At 42.5% G+C, this 20630-nt stretch overlaps 1 long non-coding RNA gene across 1 annotated transcript; it reads left to right on the forward strand.

Annotated features, from left to right (window-relative positions):
* Positions 1–17160: 17160 nt before the first annotated feature.
* LOC120105917 (uncharacterized) lies at positions 17161–18906 on the forward strand. The gene is made up of 3 exons (XR_015976389.2): positions 17161–17247; positions 17531–18234; positions 18779–18906. It is a non-coding gene; the product is annotated as an uncharacterized LOC120105917 (long non-coding RNA).
* Positions 18907–20630: the final 1724 nt, after the last annotated feature.

Raw genomic sequence — 20630 nt, forward strand, 5'->3', positions numbered from 1 at the left:
ATTTTAACCTGCTTCGTGACAAAATTGTATGGTCGATTATCCCGTTCTTTTTTTTCCCCTCTTATTGGTTAAGAAGTGTAACCACAAATCTTGTCAGACAAAGCTTATGATAAATGGAATTCCACCTACTTGACATGGACCGGATCCAATTATTAGCCTTATCTGGCTTGCCCAGCGATGAATTGGGTCGGTGTGTAATTTTACGTAATCATGGAATAATAGTACGGTACGGAAAACAACAGAACGTGCAATAATTGCAAAAATCCATAAGCCGTGGGGACCTAACCGACGGCTGGGATGTCCTCCGTGGCCTCTCTGACCATTTCTGTACACGGAAATTTTGGCAGCTCTCGTTCAGCGCCACCACTCTTCCCCCCGTTGCAGAGAGACACGCATCTGACGCGGATCTTATCCTGCACGGCCGAATCACATTATGACACGGAAATGATACGGAAATATCCTCTCTCCGTCGCGAAGCGAATTCAGTTGGGACCCACCGCTTGTCCTTCGCTCTCACTTTTCCAAACCACATGATCTTCTTGGTCTTGTCGCCAGTATTGTCGTGGGACAGAGCACCGGAAAGCCAATTAAAGGCGTACGCGTTGGATGGGAAAAGCTGACAGCTGTTATTCGACGGTTTTGTTACGGCACGAGCTAGGGTTTCGTCGATATATCCACCGAACCTTATAAGCTTGATGTGAATCTAGAATGAAGAAGCTGTATTTTGATAAATAAACTTTTATATATTGATATATCTCAGAGCTCATCTTATGCGGCAAATCGATCAATAAGGATCCAGCATATAGCCACAGACTGATAATTCAAAACTCATCCTATGGCTAATTACAAAAAAAAAAAAAAAAAAAAAAGCACACGAAGAGGTTTTCGTATTTCAACCCTCTCTCTCTCTCTCCATAATTTGATTATAATAATGACCTATTTTTCAAACAGACCTGATGCGCAAACAATCAGCATGGCCAAAAAGTACGGACAAAATACTAATATGTTACCATAACGAGCCTGCACCTGTATTCGAATTACTTATCGTCAAGCCCTAGCCCTCGCATGTGCACGCATACAAATATATATATATATATATACGTTTTTAGAGTCCTCAAGATAAGTTCTCTTTTGACTCTCCTACTTAGCGACAAGGTACACGTTATGGTAGGTGAACTTTTTTATCTTTGTTGTTTCAGATCGAATTCACTGTTGAAGCAGCGTTACGCGCGAGACCTCCATAATCTATTGCCAGCTCAGCAATGTGCAGCATCAAAGCTATCGTGCAACAACCACTAAACCGTCATCATGAAAGCTCGCAATGACTCCTACTCAATCTTTTCGATTTAGGCTGCAGACGAGCCGAGCACCCCAGCAATCATGTTAGCTCGGTGCCTTGATTGGATGATTCCCAATAGCAACATATATAGTTCATGGAATTTTAGAATCAAGCGAGTGTTTTCGCAATGATGGATATGCTTTGCTGCCTTAATTTCTAATAGAAGATGCTTTATATTTTATGAACATGTTGAAATCACAACAGGGGTCAAACCTCTTGGCTTACTGCAAGACTATATTTAAAATAATTGTATTGACTATTATTATTATTTTCACCATTTTTTTCATACTCTATTGCATTAGGGAGGATAATAATCAACTAATCTATATTTTTTAGAAAAAAAAACTAACTTTAATTATACCATTGCATTTCAAATAATATAGATTTAATGCTTGCTTAGAGGAAGCATATAAACTAATTGAATGCATACTAATAGAGAGCATAAGCACAGTTTTTTATGAGAATTTATATTGTTGCTGGAAATTGGACCCGGGGGCCGACGCGAAGCCGGGGAAGGAGGAGCTCCGCTGCTGCAGGGGGCGGACGGCGGTGCGCCGGCCGGCTGCGTCCTCCGCCGCGGGGGGTGTGCGAGTCCGAAGAGGGGTGGGCGTCCAGTCCTGTCCTGTCCTGCAAAAAAGCCGGTGGCCGGGCTCCCCGGCGCCGGCCCTCCGATGCCTAAGTCAGAGGGGGCAAGTATGTGTAGAGAGCAGGGAGGAGAGTATGTGGAGAAGACAGAGAGAGCTTCGGGTTTTTCCTCCCCTTTTGGTCCTCTCCCCCTTTTCCCTCCAGGTTTCCTTTTATAGGAGGATTTTTGTTACCTGGGAGGTGACAGGAGGTTTGTCCTGTTTTGTAATAATTGGGCACGATTTGGCCCATTAATGGCGTAATGGGGAACGGGACCGGATCAGACCGGAATCAGGGAGTTGTCACGGTCGATCGGACCTGTTGGAGTGGTTGAACCGCCGGCTGTGGTGGGCCTGGGGTCCGTGGATGGTAAGTGCATTTATTACCGAATGAACCGGCGGTCAGGGAGAACCATACGTTCTGATGGTTCAGTGATCCGGAGATCGTCTCGAGCCGTGTTCATTAAATGACTGAGTGCATCGGAGACTTGAGAGAGTCTCGTGCATTAATGGCAGGTCGTGCCGAATACCTGCGAAGATCTTATGCCTTGATGGCTTGGAGATAGTGGCAGGTTATAGTGGAGTTGTCAGGTCCCTTAGGGGGTTAGGTGGAAATTGGATATTTGGCTAAGGCATGGGCTCGGCCTGCTGTGCTCGGCCTTCTGGTCTCGGCCCTCTGGCCTCGGCCCTCTGGCCTCGGCTCGGCCTTCTGTGCTCGGCTCGGCCTATGAGCTCGATCACTTGGATGAGCTCGAGAGCGGAAGAGCTCCATCACTTAGGATGAGCTCGAGAGCGGAAGAGCTCCATCACTTAGGATGAGCTCGAGCTTGCTGATGGATTTGGGTGCTATAATTACATTTGTGGGGTGGTCCATTTTTCCACCAACACTACCCCCCGACTTCCGAGTCCGAGCTGCTTTTTGGCTCGGGCGAAGGAAGTAGTTCAGTCATCGATCGTCCTGGTGCTGTGAGCGTTCTTACACCAAGGCGACTGAAGACGTTTTTTCTGCTCGGAGTCCGTTCTTTGGGGACGTCGGCAGAGAAGAGTCCAAGAATAAAATAATGTAAAGACATTAAATGAATGGGTACCTTGTACCGTGTGCGTCCTTGCGCCGAGGCGACTGAAGACGCTTCTCTGCTCGGACTCCGTTCTTTGGGGACGTCGGCAGAGAAGTCCAAAAATAGACAATATGGAGACATTAACGTAGAAACATTAAGTAAATGGGTACCTTGTACCGTGTGCGTCCTTGCGCCGAGGCGACTGAAGACGCTTCTCTGCTCGGACTCCGTTCTTTGGGGACGTCGGCAGAGAAATCCAAAAATAGACAATATGGAGACATTAACGTAGAAACATTTAAGTAAATGGGTACCTTGTACCGTGTGCGTCCTTGCGCCGAGGCGACTGAAGACGCTTCTCTGCTCGGACTCCGTTCTTTGGGGACGTCGGCAGAGAAGAGTCCAAGAATAAAATAATGTAAAGACATTAAATGAATGGGTACCTTGTACCGTGTGCGTCCTTGCGCCGAGGCGACTGAAGACGCTTCTCTGCTCGGACTCCGTTCTTTGGGGACGTCGGCAGAGAAATCCAAAAATAGACAATATGGAGACATTAACGTAGAAACATTAAGTAAATGGGTACCTTGTACCGTGTGCGTCCTTGCGCCGAGGCGACTGAAGACGCTTCTCTGCTCGGACTCCGTTCTTTGGGGACGTCGGCAGAGAAATCCAAAAATAGATAATATGGAGACATTAACGTAGAAATATTTAAGTAAATGGGTACCTTGTACCGTGTGCGTCCTTGCGCCGAGGCGACTGAAGACGCTTCTCTGCTCGGACTCCGTTCTTTGGGGACGTCGGCAGAGAAATCCAAAAATAGAAGAGCGGGCTGAGCTCGTTGGCTGAAGACGATGGAGCACGAGCCGAGCTCGTCCGGTCAGAGAGGACCGCTGACTTATCTCGATGTCTCGAGCATCCCTATAGTTGGGGCATCCCGACGTCTCGGGGCATCCTGACCATAGTCAGGGTAGGAGCACGAGCCGAGCTCGACGGTGGAAGCCGATGGAGCACGAGCCGAGCTCGTCCGGTCAGAGAGGACCGCTAACTCAGTCGGGGAGCACGAGCCGAGCTCGACGGTGGAAGCCGATGGAGCACGAGCCGAGCTCGTCCGGTCAGAGAGGACCGCTAACTCATAGTCGGGGAGCACGAGCCGAGCTCGTGGTGGAAGCCGATGGAGCACGAGCCGAGCTCGTCCGGTCAGAGAGGACCGCTAACTCATAGCCGATGGAGCACGAGCCGAGCTCGTCCGGTCAGAGAGGACCGCTAACTCATAGTTGGGGAGCACGAGCCGAGCTCGACGGTGGAAGCCGATGGAGCACGAGCCGAGCTCGTCCGGTCAGAGAGGACCGCTAACTCATAGTCGGGGAGCACGAGCCAAGCTCGACGGTGGAAGCCGATGGAGCACGAGCCGAGCTCGTCTGGTCAGAGAGGACCGCTAACTCATAGTCGGGGAGCACGAGCCGAGCTCGACGGTGGAAGCCGATGGAGCACGAGCCGAGCTCGTCTGGTCACTTAAGACCGCACCCCGACGTCTCGGGCCATCCCGACGAATCGGGGCATCCCGTTGTGGCAGGGCATCCCAATATATTGGGGCATCCTGACGTCTCAGGGCATCCTGACCGTGGTCAGGGTAGGAGAACGAGCTGAGCTCGTTGGCTAACCTGAAAATAGATAAAATATTGAATTTATTTGAAGCCAAAGTGGCGTCCTGTACCTTTTGGAGATATTTTGATAGCTCTCTAGCTTCGAAGTCCCTCAGGACTTGGTTCGGCACCGGCCTTCTTTGGCTTGATTTTTTAGGTGTTTTGCGCTCGGGTTTCTGAGCTCGGTCTGCATGAGCTCGACGGGGGCTTCAGTGATGGCGACGCTCTGAAAGGGGAGCAATGTCGCGGGCGCCGTCCCAAGGACTTACGCCCGTAAGGAGGGAGTACATGCTGGTTTCTTGCTTGCTGCCGGAAGACAGAAGACTTGGAAGGATAATGGAATTTAATGGGGCTGTACCCTTTGTCACAGAGGCTTATAATCCTATTTTAAAGCTCCATAACTTTTCTTCTCCAGACCTCAGCTTTTATTTCTCTTTCCCCCCAACTCGTTGACGTGAGACTTGGACTACTACTTCTCACTGGTTGCCCCCACATACGTCGTTGCAGCGGGAGCCATGCCTGACTCGAGATGGCTCGGGAGTCAGGAGAAAGTTTCTTCCTCTGCTTAACATGATTCCGTGGAGGCGGCACAGGAGGGGCCTCCACTTGTTGCAGGCTTTGGGCTGCAAATAGCTAGCGCTTGGACTTGCTGCACAAGCGCATCGAAGTGCTCGAGTTGGACTTGTGGAACTTGATCTACCGGAGATCTTGATGGTGAATTTTGGACTGAGCGTTTGGGACTTGGAGCATGATACTCGAAGGGGAAACCCGCTTGTAGGGGGCTCCGGTTGAACTGGAGCCGGAGGAGGCGGTGCCGTTGGGATGCCTCTAGGTTGTAGGCTTTGGACAGCGGTGGCCAAGGCCTGCACCTGTTGCACCAGGGCATCAAATTGTTCCGGTTGAACTTGAGGTGCTGGCTCAACCGGGGGTGGTGAGTTCCGAACGGAACATTCTGGGCTTGGTGGAGGACGTCGAGAGGCGTTGGAAGCCCCTTTGCTTCTTAGCTTCATGGTAGCGAACTCGGGCCCTTCCTCTAGCGCCAACTGTTGCTGGAAATTGGACCCGGGGGCAATCTTCAGTCGAGGAGGGGGAACGACTGTTAGTCCTCACGGCGGGGCGGCGGTCTGTCGGCGGGCGGCGTCCTCCGTCCGGGGCGGTCGGAGAGAAGGAACAGCAGGTCCTCGCAGCGGGGCGGCGGTCTGTCGGCGGGCGGCGTCCTCCGTTCGGGGCGGTCGGAGAGAAGGAACAGCAGGTCCTCGCAGCGGGGCGGCGATCCGTTGGCTGGTGGCGTCCTCCGTCCGGGTGCCTGCACACGAACCGGTGGCCGGGTTCTCCGGCGCCGGCCCTCCGACGCTCAAGTCAGGGAGGGGGCAAATAGTGGGGAGAAGGAGATAAACAGTGATTTTTGGGTGTATGAATGTTCCAATCCCCTCTTGGGAGGCCAAGGATCCCTTTTATATGCGGGGGTCGGTTTACCTGTGATGTAACAGGGCGAGGCCGTAGTACGGCTTGGCATGTTGTTCAGGTCGGCGCTCGGTCAGGCGAATCATTGCACTGATGTCGGCGGTATGGCCGAGATCAGAGACTTATCATAGTCGACTAGACCCTGCTGGGTCGATTTGCCGTGGAGAGCTGGGGATCCGTAGATGTCAGGAGCCATGCGCATTTATTGTGGAGTAAGTCGGAGATCCGCATTTATTATGGAGTAAGCCGGAGATCCGTATTATTGGTGGAGTAAGCCGGAGATCCGCATTTATTATGGAGTAAGCCGGAGATCCGCATTTATTGTTGAGTGTGCCGGAAGATTACAGCGGCCATGCGCAATAAATGCCGGAGGGGTGTTAGAGTACGGTCCTCGGACATCGGGGTTTCTCTTAGGTCGGAGGTTTCGGGGTCGGTCGTCTTGTGGCCGAGCGTTCCGAGGTCGGACGCTGACTTCGGCTGTCCGGGGTCGGAGGTTGTACAGCTTCTTAGGGGCATTTATATCATTTGGGGGGAAACTTTATTCCCCCCAACATATATATTATACGACATCCACCGTATGGTTATACATGTCACCAATTACAATTGCTCATTTTTCAGACCTCATTCGTCAATCGCTTGTCTTGGTCAACTGCTAGAAAAATAAGCGGTTGCGATTAATGGCTTGCATATAATTTCTCTGGTACATGATTCAGTTGTTAATTTGGGACAAAAAAATGCCAATGTAATCCATGATGGTAGAGGGGCAAAAAAAAAAAAAAAGCAGAAAAAAAGTTGAACATGTTTTAGAAAGTTTTGGTGGAGAGAGATTTTACCGTGATTACAACTTTCCTTGGAGGTGTTTTCATTGTGCCACTTTCCCCTCCATTAATTCCACCGTGTTTACATGCATATCAAAATATCCACCTGCTAAGGTCCACGATGGTCCACGCACGCACGCACGCACGCACGCGCACCCACGCACGCGCACACACGCACACACAATAAGTTTGGAGGGACCATTTGAGCATGCTATAAGAAAATATAAAATATATAAATAAATCTACCTCATCTTATCAGTTTAAGCTTTTGGGATAAGTGGTGATTTTAACACATGCAAAGTGCTCATACAATCATGTTGTTTAGTCCATCTAGGATTAACATCGGGACCTTTAAGCTCACGCAGCCATGCCTATGGGTTGTGGATTATGGGTCAGCACATCTTGTGAAGTGCAATGTTCTCAGACATTATTAATGGTCAAATTTTTTTGCACTACAAGTTTGCAATCTATTATAGTAATTATTTGCTAATTAGTAATTATTTGCTTCAAGATGGTCAATTATTTGCTTGTATTAGTAATTAGCAAATTACTAATTACCAGCACATTACTGGATTGACCACCAGCAATGGTCAGTAATTACGAGCAATTGCCTAATAATACAAGCAAAAACTCTCTTCAAGGTGGTCAAATTACTAATTGCTTCATTGACCTACCAACACAAAAACTGGATTGCACAAACTACTAATTGCTTCATTGACCACCACAAGTTTTTGATTGAAATTGGGGTAACAGCAAGGTTGAACTGGATCCAATACTCAATAACTTAGTTACTAATTCAACTAATTGGTACCCTCAAACCAAAGCCAGTTACATAGCACAATAGTTTTCACTAACTTCCTGAAAGTCCCCAATTTGCTCTTGATTTTCTTTTCTTTGTCTTCAAGATTCTATGTATTAGTCTCATCTGAAAATGTATTGAAACATAACAAATTTTCACAAATTATGATTTATTCCTGTTTTAAATAACATACACTCAGAGCTTAAAAGATCACAATGATCATCTCCCTGTTACTTAATTTGATATGAATGGCTGAGCGTTAAGAAATATTCCAATCCTAAATATCTTGAACATCCTACAGAAAGAAAACAAATAACTGCTATGGAACATTTTTTCATAAGAAATTGATATGTATGTTGAATATCATATATGGTATACATAGCTGATTTATATAGATCAATACATAGGCTCGGCATGCCAATCTTGTCATCATGCTACTTATCTATCATGACTATATATAATAAAAAGACCTGGTTCGGCACCATGCTAAGTGCAAACATATCAATGACCTTGAATACATTATTTTGGTTAATTTTTATTTTTTTTAAAGTATTTGCAAATCTACTTTATCATTGATCCCAATTTGTTCCCAGAAACTGGTGATTACGTGCACGCAGCTGTCTTCTATAATCTTTAAGACTGCATTGAAGTCTCTCTTGAAGGTTCAAATGTCAATGAAGCAAGAGTGACGCACTGCCTTAAAGAGAGCCACATGTCCTCTGCCATGAATGTGGTTAGCATCAGTAGGACGACCACTGTTAGGAAAAGAGTTTCTCAATTATTTGCAAGGAAATCAGTTGATAACAATATTTACATACATGGTTTCTCCGTTTCTGAGTAGTTTGTGGTGGGAATGAATGTTGCAATTATTGTTTTGTATCAAGCTAAGACAAGAAATAGGATGAGATGTGCAACACTCGTCCACACGATTTAATTAGGGGTGCAAATGAGCCGAGTAGCTTTCAAGTGGCTCGAGCTTGACTCAACTATTATCAAACTCGAGTAGCTCAAACAAATTTTTGAGTCGAGCTCGTACAATAATATACTTATCTCGAAAACTCGCAAGCCTGATCGAGTATATAACTTTTAATAATATATAATAATATATATTATTAATTTAATATTTTAAAAATATTTTATATATAATTTTTTTAAATTTAGCCTAATTTCTAATTTTTAACCGTATTTTTTTAATTATGACTACGATAAGAATTTAAGCTCGAACTCAAGCTCGAGTATGGCCCGGCTAACATTTAAGTTGATATCTTATTTTTTTTATTAACTCGAGTTCAAATTTGGATATTAAGATTTGATTGATTTAGTCAAGTTTTGAATTCAAATATTTTGAATCATGTTGAGTTCGAGATTTTAGCCACCCAACTTAGCTTGGCTCAATTGCTCCTTTAGATTCGATGGAAGACACAACTTAAATGCTCCTTTAGATTCGATGGAAGACACAACTTAAAGGTGCGAAAGCCCTAAGGCAGCATCAACTCAGGAGCCGCAGGAAGGCTTCGAAATTTAAAGAAAAGTCATCATTGGTCCTGGTGGCAAGTGGCATTAGGCACGATGCTTCTACCTCCCATTCTTAAAAGGAAGGTGGAGGATAAGATCCCAATAAAGGGATAAAGATTCAAATGGGCCAGGCTAGGATTGAAAAGAGATTGGGTCGGTGAGTTTGGGCCATACCGGGCTCAAATCTAATATTATTCAAATAACGAGGAGATAAAGCACCAACAAAATAGGTGCATGATATGTTAGAGAAAAATGGTGCGCTTCACCGCTCGGAAAAAATTTAGACAGGACTGACTCTGCTCTTCTACTTTTATTTATTCTTATTTTTTTTTGACACTGATGGTAGAACTCTGACGTGAGCTATCGTATAAAATAATAATAATAATAATAATATGATGAGCTTAGTACTAAGTTTTTAGTGCTTCAAAAATTCTAGCAAAAGATAAGAGCAAGTGGAAGACAAGTACGACTTGGGGAACGCCTCGGCGAATGATAGTCTCTATCATCCCTTTGCAAGGCAGTAAAAGTAAAGTAAATCCGTAGTCGCTCCTCTTTTTTTTTTTTTTAATCTCCACCATTGCTGAGGACGGCCATTCCGCTTAAGTAGGCCATGGTTTTGACGGGTGCGGTCACCGGTCGCGATGGAGCTGTAAAAGATGGAAACTATCGAGGCAGGATTATGTGGGCCCAAGAGGACAAAAAGATGAGGAAGAGGGGGAAAATGAGGGAAGGAAAAGATGTGTTTTCTAATGGTATTCTTCTTTGTAGTTCTTCTTGGTAATTGTTTGTTTGGAGTTTTGAATTTGATGCAGAATTTTTGAAAATATTTTCATAATCCCAAGTTGACCACGCTTTAAGTAGACAACCAAATACCGGTGGGAGTTCTAGGCTTCTAGCTAACTATATTTGCTGCATTATCTAAGAATTTCTAATCCAATCTTAAATGACGATGCGAAGAAATGAGGGAATTTCGTTTTGTCAGACGCTTGAAAACAATTCTAATATTATTTTGTGCGTGTAAATTTAAAAAAAAGAAAAAAGTCAGTAGGCATATATATCCACCCATAGATTTTGCTTTTACATCTTTTTTTTAACTTTTTTTTTAAAGAACACCCATTTCTTCTATATACAAAGCTGAATATGATTATGAAATATTGGAAAGAAAAATAGGCAGTTATGGAAAAATTCTTCGTATTTAACTATGATGATGAGTCAATCTTTTCATCAACTAGATCTTTACTATATAAGCCAGCACGAACTGAATTGCAGTTAGAGTTGTAGAGGGTTAGTAGCTGGCACTATCTTCAGTGGTACTTGATCCTTTACAAGACATGATTGGAGAAAGTTGGAGAGAAAATACCATATAACTTATTCATTAGGATAATAAAAAATTATATCAAAACTGTATTCTTTGAGTCTTGAATTACATTTCATTTATAGCATATTAGATCCCCTTGTCAAATGATTTCAGTTTGTAGCTAGGATTTGGAGTTGGGAATGGAGGAGCGCCAATCATGTTGTCGAAAATCACCGCTAAAATTTTATTTTATTTGAAATTTATTTTTAATGCTAGTTCATTTTAGTCAAGTTGAATCTTAGGCATAGTACACTTGAGCTTATTTTTTAGTTAAAGTAAGTTATTAATATTTTTCTTATTTAGTAGAATAAGGTGCTATGTTTGTCGTGTGGTTTGTTAAAGGTGAGAGAAAGTTATAGGGAATTTTGTGACATGCGAGGAAATTCTTTTTGATGGAATGAGGTATCTATCTTTATGAGGAGCCAAACTCTTTATTTTAAAATAAAGATAAATTTGTTTTGAGTGTGCACAAGGAATCGGACACGGAGAAGCCGCGGTTGGAAGTACTGCAGGCATCAGTTCCAAGTCAAACTATCTCAATCCGCTCATTAAAATTTCTTTCCATCCAAGTAACGAAGTAGCCCTGAAATTGATGGATTCAGCTGCTCCCTAGGCTTTTTAGATAAGTTTGTCCCTGGATGCCACCGTACCTGGGTCCTTCCTCTCCCAGATACTACCATCCAACACACGACTAATCCCTAGTTGATGAGCATACCACATTTCAAGTTTTCTATCCTATTCTTAAGGTGATATGTAACGGACTGCGACCATGTAGGTGGAAAGGTTTTAGTCATCCTACGTGTTCCTTTCTTTCAGAAATTACAATATTTCTGTTATTTCCGATGGCGCATGCGGCTGGTGCTTGTCAGATCTTCAATACCTCTGTTTCGGAGGCAGAGTTGAGGCACGTGCTGCAAGCCAATACCATAATGTTCGAGGGCGACTTGACTACTATCATTGGCTAGATCGAGCAGAGCGTGAGAGGGATGGGTAATTATCATCCACTCCTTAGGAATATTTAGGCGATGGTGAGGAGTGGGATGGTCTTGCAGGCTAACATGTGTATTGCAAGGCCAATGAGGCAGCAAATTGGGTAGCATCCTATGTGGCTAACCATATCTGAGGAGACTCTGTAGCTAGGGGAGAGGGGACTATTCGGTACATTCCGGAACTTATTATTCTTTGATTTCGTTGGATGTATTCGTGCCCGCTATGTATGATACATCTATTTTAGCACAAAAAAAAAAAAAAAAATGGACTGGTTGACAGAATAAAATCACCAAAGCTCTCTCATCAATCCCTGCTGACAGGCTCACCTCAATGAAGCGTGCTGTAATGCTCGTCCATTGTGTAATTAATGGAAATCTGATTCCATAAGGAGTGAGTGAACCTAAATTGACTTTGCTGAAGTATATATACACTTCATGGCATCATCTACTCCTGGGGAGCAGCAACACTTTATGGCATTGTTGGGCATAATTAGTATGGCGACGTTAGCTAAAATAGGCGATACATGCCCTTTTGGTTCCAACAATGCAACTTCTTTGATTTATCTTTTCCTGCGTCGTTTGATATAACCTTCAGCACTTGGCCATGACTTGCTAACTTCTCAGGGACTAGCTAGCTTCGCAGTCAATAAGACTTGGCTCTGCTACTTGCACCTCTCTCCTAAGCGAAGCCCATGCATGAATCCTTTTTCTTTTTGACGGAATAGGGAGGAAGTGAGGCACTTCCCTCTAATTTTGTTAAAGAAAGCTATTTACCAAACCCATGCATGAATCATGATGCATTATCTAACGGATTTGGGTCAAATTGGGTAGGCGGCATTCCCACTGTATAAAGATTAGCTAATTCGTCTAATCAGTACTCTAGATAGATGTATTATATTAAATTTAGGGATATCTACCACATTGTTGAAGGTGCCCGTGCATCACATTCCAAGTATATATATATATATATATATATATATATATATATATATATATATATATATATATATATATATATATATATATATATATTAAAAAAATTATCATACAAATAATTTAAGGAACAAATTAACAATTGTCTAAATGTGAGGAATATGAGACAATGCAGCGCCACCAGGTAGCAACACAAAGTTCTCCATGTGAGAGTCCTTCCTGCATGTATATATAAATCTGAAAACTTGAATATAAAAAAAATCTCAGTTATGGGTATTAATTCCATGAACTGCATAAATATCATGCTGATAGACCGAAGAATTTTTTTTGGGGAAAAAAAAGACAAAAACTACAAAGCATGCACATAGCACTTGAATCGGATAGAATAGTCTGCCTGATAGGCGTGTGTGCCCGAATATCTCTTGGCTTGGGACTTATCCGGTGGAAGAGTGCAGGTGGGAGAGCTTTCCATCATGGAAAGGACTCTATCCATTTAAAAAATTTGAGAACTCTGGGACTCCTCTCACGGACTACGTCTCTCTCTCATCTCGTCTCTATATAGGATAGGATGGGATTGGATAGGATGAAATCTTTTTTTGGTTAACACCATCGGAATTGGACTCCATAAACAAATGCAAATAGCTGTTCAGTTTATCTAATAAATTAATACCAAAGAGCATTCATCGCAAACTATATTGGTTAATGGGATCTTAACCACCCTTCCAATGTTTCTCTTCAATCTAACTTAACATCCATGCTGCGGAAAAGAGAGAAATAAAAAGAAAAAGAAAGAAAGAAATCATCCCATCCCATCATTCTTTATGTGCCGTGCAACTGCATGCTTGTGTGATTCCAATTCTGAACTTCATGCTTGGAACTGGGAGGTTTAATTTCTTCCCATAAGTTTTATACCAGTTATTGACAGTGATTTATTAACTCAAAGAGCCTCTAGAATCACTTTTCTATGTTGCGTTTAGCATTAACTGGACATAAATATATATATCAAAATTTTTAAAAGCTCCTCGTGCCCCTCGTAGCTCGTATGGCAAGAAACAAAAAGAACGATGAAAAGAAAAGAAAAGGGAAGAAGGAAAAAATAACAAAACAGACGACAAAATTCTTGCCTGCTTTACTCGGATCATCATCTCTCCGGGTCCAAAGCCGGAGACGTCACCACCCGCTCGAATCTCCGGCCGAGAGCGGCGGCGCAGACGGAAAGCCACGCGACGACCGGCGTGCCGAGGAGGATCAGGCCGACGGGGACCATCCACAGCTGCTCGTCGGACCGGTGGAAAGCGAAGGCCCACCACGCCAAGAGCGCGGCCCCGCCGAGGCCAACCAGGAGTAGGCACGCGCCCGCTGCCGCCGCCGCCCACGTCCTGGTGCCGCTTCCTCCGCTGCCAATTTCTTTGTTCGTCTCCGGTTCCATCTCGAGCAGGCCGCTACAGCAGAGATGGAGACGCGCGCTCTGAGGCCGCTGTAGATTCCCTGGACATATATATATATATATATATATATATATATATAAAAGATTTACAAAAGATTCTGGACTCTGCTACAAGAGTTACTGAAGGTTGTTCCTCCAATAGTTCTCACGTAAGTATAACTCGCCAAATTAAAAGAAATAAAATAATATAAAGGATGGAGTATATCTCTGATTCTGGTCCAAATCATTCAACTCGAATGTCAGGCTACAAAGGAGGCGACACAGTCTGCCACACTGTTCGCCTCCCGATAAGCGTGTGCTACCTGAAAGAATCATGTCTTTCTTGCCAGACCGTGAATCTCGCGAAGCAATGGGTGCTCGTTTTCATTCGGATCCACTCCTCGTATCCTGTCAACTAATGTGGCAGAGTCCCCTTCTAGGAATATCATGTCGGCTCTAAGGACCCTCCTCGCATAGGACATGCTCTCCAAGGCGGCCTGCAAGTCCACCTTAATAACGGCCTGGCCGGTGGTGCGTTGCCCTCCAGCTACAATCAGCCTGCACAGGTGATCTCTAATCACAAAGCTCACTCCTCCGTGTGCTCTGTCCGCTGACCAGCTACCATCGAAGTTCACTTTGAGGTGATCCTTCTAGCAAATTAAATCAGGTAGCTGGAAATAGAAAATTTTTTGAATGATAAGGGCCTTGAACTACTATTAATTTGTTTATAGGCAGAAATTTTGTCCATCTCATCATCTTCAGCTTCTTTCTTAGTGTCCCTATCTCGTCTCTCTATATACATACATACATACATACATACATACATACATATATACATGGGAAGTTGGGAACATTAGATAAACGTTTCCAATTTTCCATATAGGAGATAGAGATACAGAGAGAGACAGAGAGGGGAGGGGGCTCCAATGACGTGAGAGACAGGAGAGGAGGCATAGCTGTTTCGATGGTTCATTTGGTGCACATGATTTGTTCAGGAGAAGAAATATAAATATTTGACCGATGGCAGATAGAAGTGATTGTGCACTTGCACTCACTGTATATTCTTCAATTCATAAAATATTTTATTAAATTTCTCTCTTTCTTAAGATATGGAATGCATATAGGATGATAAATAGAAAGTATATTTAAAAAGGATGTCTGACTCTTTCTTTTTTTTTCTTTTTTTTGGTGGGGGGGTGGGGGGGGGGGGGGGGGGGGGGGGGGGGGGGGGGGGGGGGGGGACCTCTTAACTCCACCTAAATCTGACTTGCAATAATATATATATTATGGAAACCTCTTCCCGGACAAAGATGATCCCAACTTGGGGAAGATAAACTCTCGCCCACTCAAGGAAGTGCATATCATGTTAAATATTTATTTAATTTGTCTTATACTAAATTAGTTTCTGGATTTCCAGCTATCTTAAAGTTGATATAATTCTGGCAGAAATGACCTCTTTTACAAGTGGCTGATCTAACACTAACAGAAAACACGCGTATAGTGACGAAAAAATAGTGACGGCCCATTATCAGTCGCTACTTGTGACGGATTAGTGACAGACAGAAATTTGGTCACCGTGGCGTGAACTTAGTGACAGATTAGTGACCGACCGGTCACAAAATACGCGGGTAGGATGGGCGCCAAAACTTAGTGACCACCGTAGTGACGGGATATCTATCACAAAACTGGTAACCGAAATTGCAACGAAACAGTGACAAATTCACCCGTCACAAAAATTGCAACCCAAATGTTTATAAATTTTTAAAAGATTATTTTTGATAGTGACGGATTATTGACAGAAATTTTCGTCACCAAATTTAATTTCTAGTTCCAAAAATATTAAAAATAATATTTTTGAATAATTATAAATAAAAAAAGAAAAAAAGATAAAAGGAGGAAATCTAACCGCGCTTAATTTCTAATTCCCCCCCGACCCGCCCGCCTGCCCGGCGCCAACACCAAAATTCTAATCCCCCTAAACCCTAGCCCCTGCAGCCGCCCCTCAACACCCACATCCCGCCCCCCCCCCCCCCCCCCCCCCCGGGCGATCCCTAACCCCTCCTCCTCCCCCCCAACCCAAATCCAACAAATCCCTAACCGGAAGGCTGTCCACGGCAGGGATGACCGTCCGGATTTCCTAACCCCTTCTTCTCCTCCCTACGCCGACGAGAGCTACCTGATCTTCTTCGAGTCTTCTCGAATACGGATTCTCGCTTCGAGAGCTCACGTCCGAGGCCAGCATCGCGGGATTTCGTTCTGTATCTCTCGTGAAATGCTCGAGATCGAGGCGGTCTTTCTGATAAGATCTCTTCGCCTCGGATTTTTGATGAAATGCTTGTGATATTGCATGAGGTACCCGTGCTTGTCCCTTTGTTACTATTTTTATATTTTTTTCTGGGTGATTTCGGTGTCTGGTTCATATAAAATGGTGGAACGTAAGCTTAATTTATTAGGGTTTTTTTTCTTGTGATGCGATTTGTGGATATACAGCAGAGATTTGGATGATTCTGTGGTTTTTGATGTAATGGGGTAATTTTTTGGTTGAAGAAAAAGGTCTCCGCCGCTTCCAGGAGGCTGCAATTTGTGGATATACAGCAGAGATTTTTGTTTAGCGCTATAGTTCATACTTCTAGGGTTTTCCGCCCTCATGATTTGTTCTTTATTTGTTTGTTTTTCTTTTGATTTTGTGCACAGGTGTTGATTCCGATACCAAAACCTACTGGTTTCATTGGTGCCGATCCTTACAAGATGTAAGTCTAATTGAATTTTCGTGTTTTTCTTAATTTGTCTAACATGTCATTTGAATATGCTTCTCTTTAGTCAATTTACTGTATCTGTGTAAGAATTGATGGCTGTATAATTTTCTCTCTTTATAATTGATTCTAAACATTTCATTGCTTTGTTGGAAAAATAATCTCAGCACAAGATAGATAAGCCCTGAATCATGTAAAACATATATCTAACAGCATCATGTACATCAATGAAACTTAATTTCTTTTTCTTCCAGATAGGCTACATTTGGGTATTTAAAGTTATTTACATAGGAGCTAGACTCTCTTCTATGAAATAAAATATATTGATTCTGCTGATTCATTTAGCTATAAATTTCCCTCACAGGCAAATTCAATCTTTGTTATTGATCTTCTTACTGGTATACAGATATACTCATTTTAATTTAATTTTTAGATCTTCCAAAAGTTTGCTAAATTATATAACAATGCCTTTGAGAAAATCAAGATCGAGTGCTGTTGAGAAAGCCTTATCTCCTGAAGAACAGCAAGCAAAGGTAAACATACTCATTTTAACCAACTAAATGCTTCTATTTATGCCTCTTAAGTTTTATGCATGACATCTTCATTCCGAATTTTGGTTATCACTTGAAGCATCTTATAGTGTTCACTTGAAAAGCATCTTATAGTTTTCACTTGAAGAGCATCTTAAGCTCCTTCCTTTTTCTGAGAAAGCATGTTAAGATCTTTATGGAATATTATGTCTCACAACATTGTTAAGGGGTTCCTGTTGTATCATGCTTATCATATATAGGTAATGCTGATGCCTTTTCCAAGCAGATAAATGAAGTTCGAAGGATGATTGGTCCATTGTCGGAAGCACTGCCAGACTTCTGTTCAGATGCTTCAATATCAAGGTACCTTCGGTCAAGAAACTGGAATGCAGAAAAGGCAAGTAAAATGCTGAAAGAGACTGTGTAATGGAGATTGAAATACAAGCCAGAAGCCATTCTCTGGGTATGGGTAGAGTTCTTTATGTTCTTCAAGTTGGTCACTGACCAATCAAATTATTTCTGAATTTTAACTCCTCACAAATCTAAGAAGAGGCTAGATTTATTAAAACATTAAATCAAAAAGACACAATGACCATTTGCCCACATTTGGCAAGAGCGAAACAAAAATTGACAGAACGCAAAGATTAAGTGATCTACCTCCTTCATTTAGTTTATTAATGTGCCATCATTCAACTGTAAGAAGGAAGAATCTGCATCAAATTTTTATATCTCCAAAGCCCTTATTTTGAAAGAAAGTGCAGATAAGTTGCTATTTATCAACTGCATAGAATTTTTAGAGCCACTCATTCTTGATATTTTGGTAAAGCCTACATGATTACAAGTTTGTTTATAGCTTTCTGTTTCCTGATGTAATTTCTTGTTGACTACTAGGAAGATGTTGCCCATGGAGCTGCTACTCGAAAGATTTATCGGGCCGATTACTTTGACAAATATGGAAGATCTGTTCTTGTTATGAGGCCTGGATTTCAGGTGGGAGGAAAATATAAGAGAAAATTGTGAATATTTAATAGATTTCTTCATCATCTGACTCTCAGGTTTCTGCATGACGTGAAAGCCATATTGTGACTTTTTGCTTTTAATTTTGTATACGTGGTGGTTTTCTCCTTGAAAAAAGAATGAATGAAAAAACAAAGCCGTGTGGGCCACGTTCATTAGCGTTTCATCGTTCGAGTGTTACTTTATAATTGTACCAGTAGGTTGTGGTGATAATTTTCAAAAACAAAAGTTCTGAACTAGTGGACCAAAATTTTTCCTATGTCTTTCATTTTTGGGATTATAGGTCTTGCTCGCATGTTATGTTTCAACAAGAAGGAACATGTCAGAGATAACGACCTTTTATATATTACTGTCTTAGGGATTGGGAACCATTTAGTGAGATTATCAGGCTTGTAATTGTTGGTTCTTTTGTTTTGTTTTGTTTTTCCAGTTCCAGTTTTGTAATTTCAACCTACTTATATTAATTCAAAAGGTTTCACTGTTTTTGTCTTCCCATCTTTTTTTTCTGGTACTGCAGAAGGAAGGGAAGCTCTCGTCAACTGAGTCTGCAGTGAGGAAGGCAGAGGATGTGGTGAGCAGCATGCTGGCCAAGGGTTTTGTCCTGAGCAAGGATGCCCTCAAGAGAGCCAGGTCCTTTGACGAACGGTACCATTTTATGTCCGGCGCCTCAGCTATGGCTTTAGTCCCCTGGAGGATCTCACTGGAATTATTGGGCAATCATCATCCTCTTCTACCTCTACAAGTCAAGCTCCAGAGCTGTACTCGCGTGAAGACTTTCTAGGTATTTTTGAGCACTAAAAGAAAAAATGGCAAGAGGAGGTTCTTCAAAAGATGAGAGAAGAGATTGGCTTTGGACCATGGCATGCAGAACGGGGGATAATGGTGATTCTGGTTCTGCTGATCATGCTTCATTATAATTGCTTTTGCCTTGATGATAGGTCTTTGCATTTCTAGGAGGAATGAAATCTCTGTTATAACATACTTTTTGTACTTTAATTTTGATGGATTTGAGACATGTTGATGCCTATTTTGAATGACATGTTAAAAAACTTTTGCGTAATGTTGAATGCCTTTGCTATTAATGATATTATTATTATTATGAGCCAATCAATGTACCAAATGTACCAGGTTATTGGAATGTGATCAGTGACTAAATTTGGTTACTGAATTGTTTACCAAGTATTGTGACGAGCAGCCATAAATTTAGTGACAGAATTTTGGTTACTAAAAATTGATTCTGCTCAGTGAGTTGTAACAAATTAGTGACGGTAACCTTGTCACTAGATTAGTGACGGAATTAATAACAAATTTAGTGACAAAATTTGTGACCATGTATGTGACGACTAAATTTGTCACTGAAGGTTGTGATAGATCAGTGACCAAATTTGTGATCGAATTCTGTGACAAAATCAGTGACCAAGTTACCTTCGTCACTAACTTAATGACTGGTTAGTGACAGGAAATACATAATTTCTTAAATATTTAATTTTTGAATTTGTAATGGTTTAGTGACGGTGATTCTGTCATGGAGTTTAGTGACGGGAATCGCCGCCGTCACTGAGAATTTAGTGACGCGTGTTTTTGTAACCAGTTCAGTGACGGGAGCTTCGGTCACAAATTCCGTATTAGTGACCGGAAACATGGTATAGTGACGGAAATTTCCGTCACTATATGCGTGTTTTCTGGTAGTGTAAACTAGGTAGCTCTTCATGTCCCGGCTGGCTGCGGGATAGAAAGCTGATAGTTTTTCTGAAGTAAGTAGCTCTTCAAGCCGGGGTTGGGTGTGGGGTATTTTTATTCATGAAATGAGAATGAAGTATAGTTTGGTCGGAAATTGGTAGTGATAACTGAAAAGGTGAAAAGCGAGAACGAAAAATAAGAGAGAGAGAAGGAAAAAACAAAAAGGGCTCAAGGATCTCCCTTCCCTATTGTTGGGTTAAAATTTTTTACGTCTCCTAGTAGTAAATTTAAGCCAAGATAAATGAAGGAATAAATGGCATTAATGAGGCTAATCTTATCCTATCAAAAAGTAAAGTTGTTTGGTAGGATTATGGGATAACCACTCCTATTCCGGGACTCACAAGTCGCAACCTACCTTTTTTCTTTCCTTCTTGTTTTTGTTTTGTTTTGTTTTGTTTTTTTTATCTTTTTTATTTATTTTCCAAAGGGGAAGGTGAGCGACTTGCATAACCTCATATTTCATTTAATCTGGGGTTAGACTGGGGCAGGTCATTTTTCTAGGCCGGTGGTGTTATATTTGGTTGAGGCCTTCCAAGTTGACCACAACAATTGATTACCTAATATTGAGCTCATTTTCGAAAACCATGATACTATTGATGCAAGAGCATAAATATGCTGTTGAAAGACTA

Source organism: Phoenix dactylifera, chromosome 3, assembly GCF_051530095.1.
Source record: "Phoenix dactylifera cultivar Ajwa chromosome 3, Ajwa_hap1_PhDact_Kaust_v1.1, whole genome shotgun sequence".
NCBI lineage: Eukaryota > Viridiplantae > Streptophyta > Magnoliopsida > Arecales > Arecaceae > Phoenix > Phoenix dactylifera.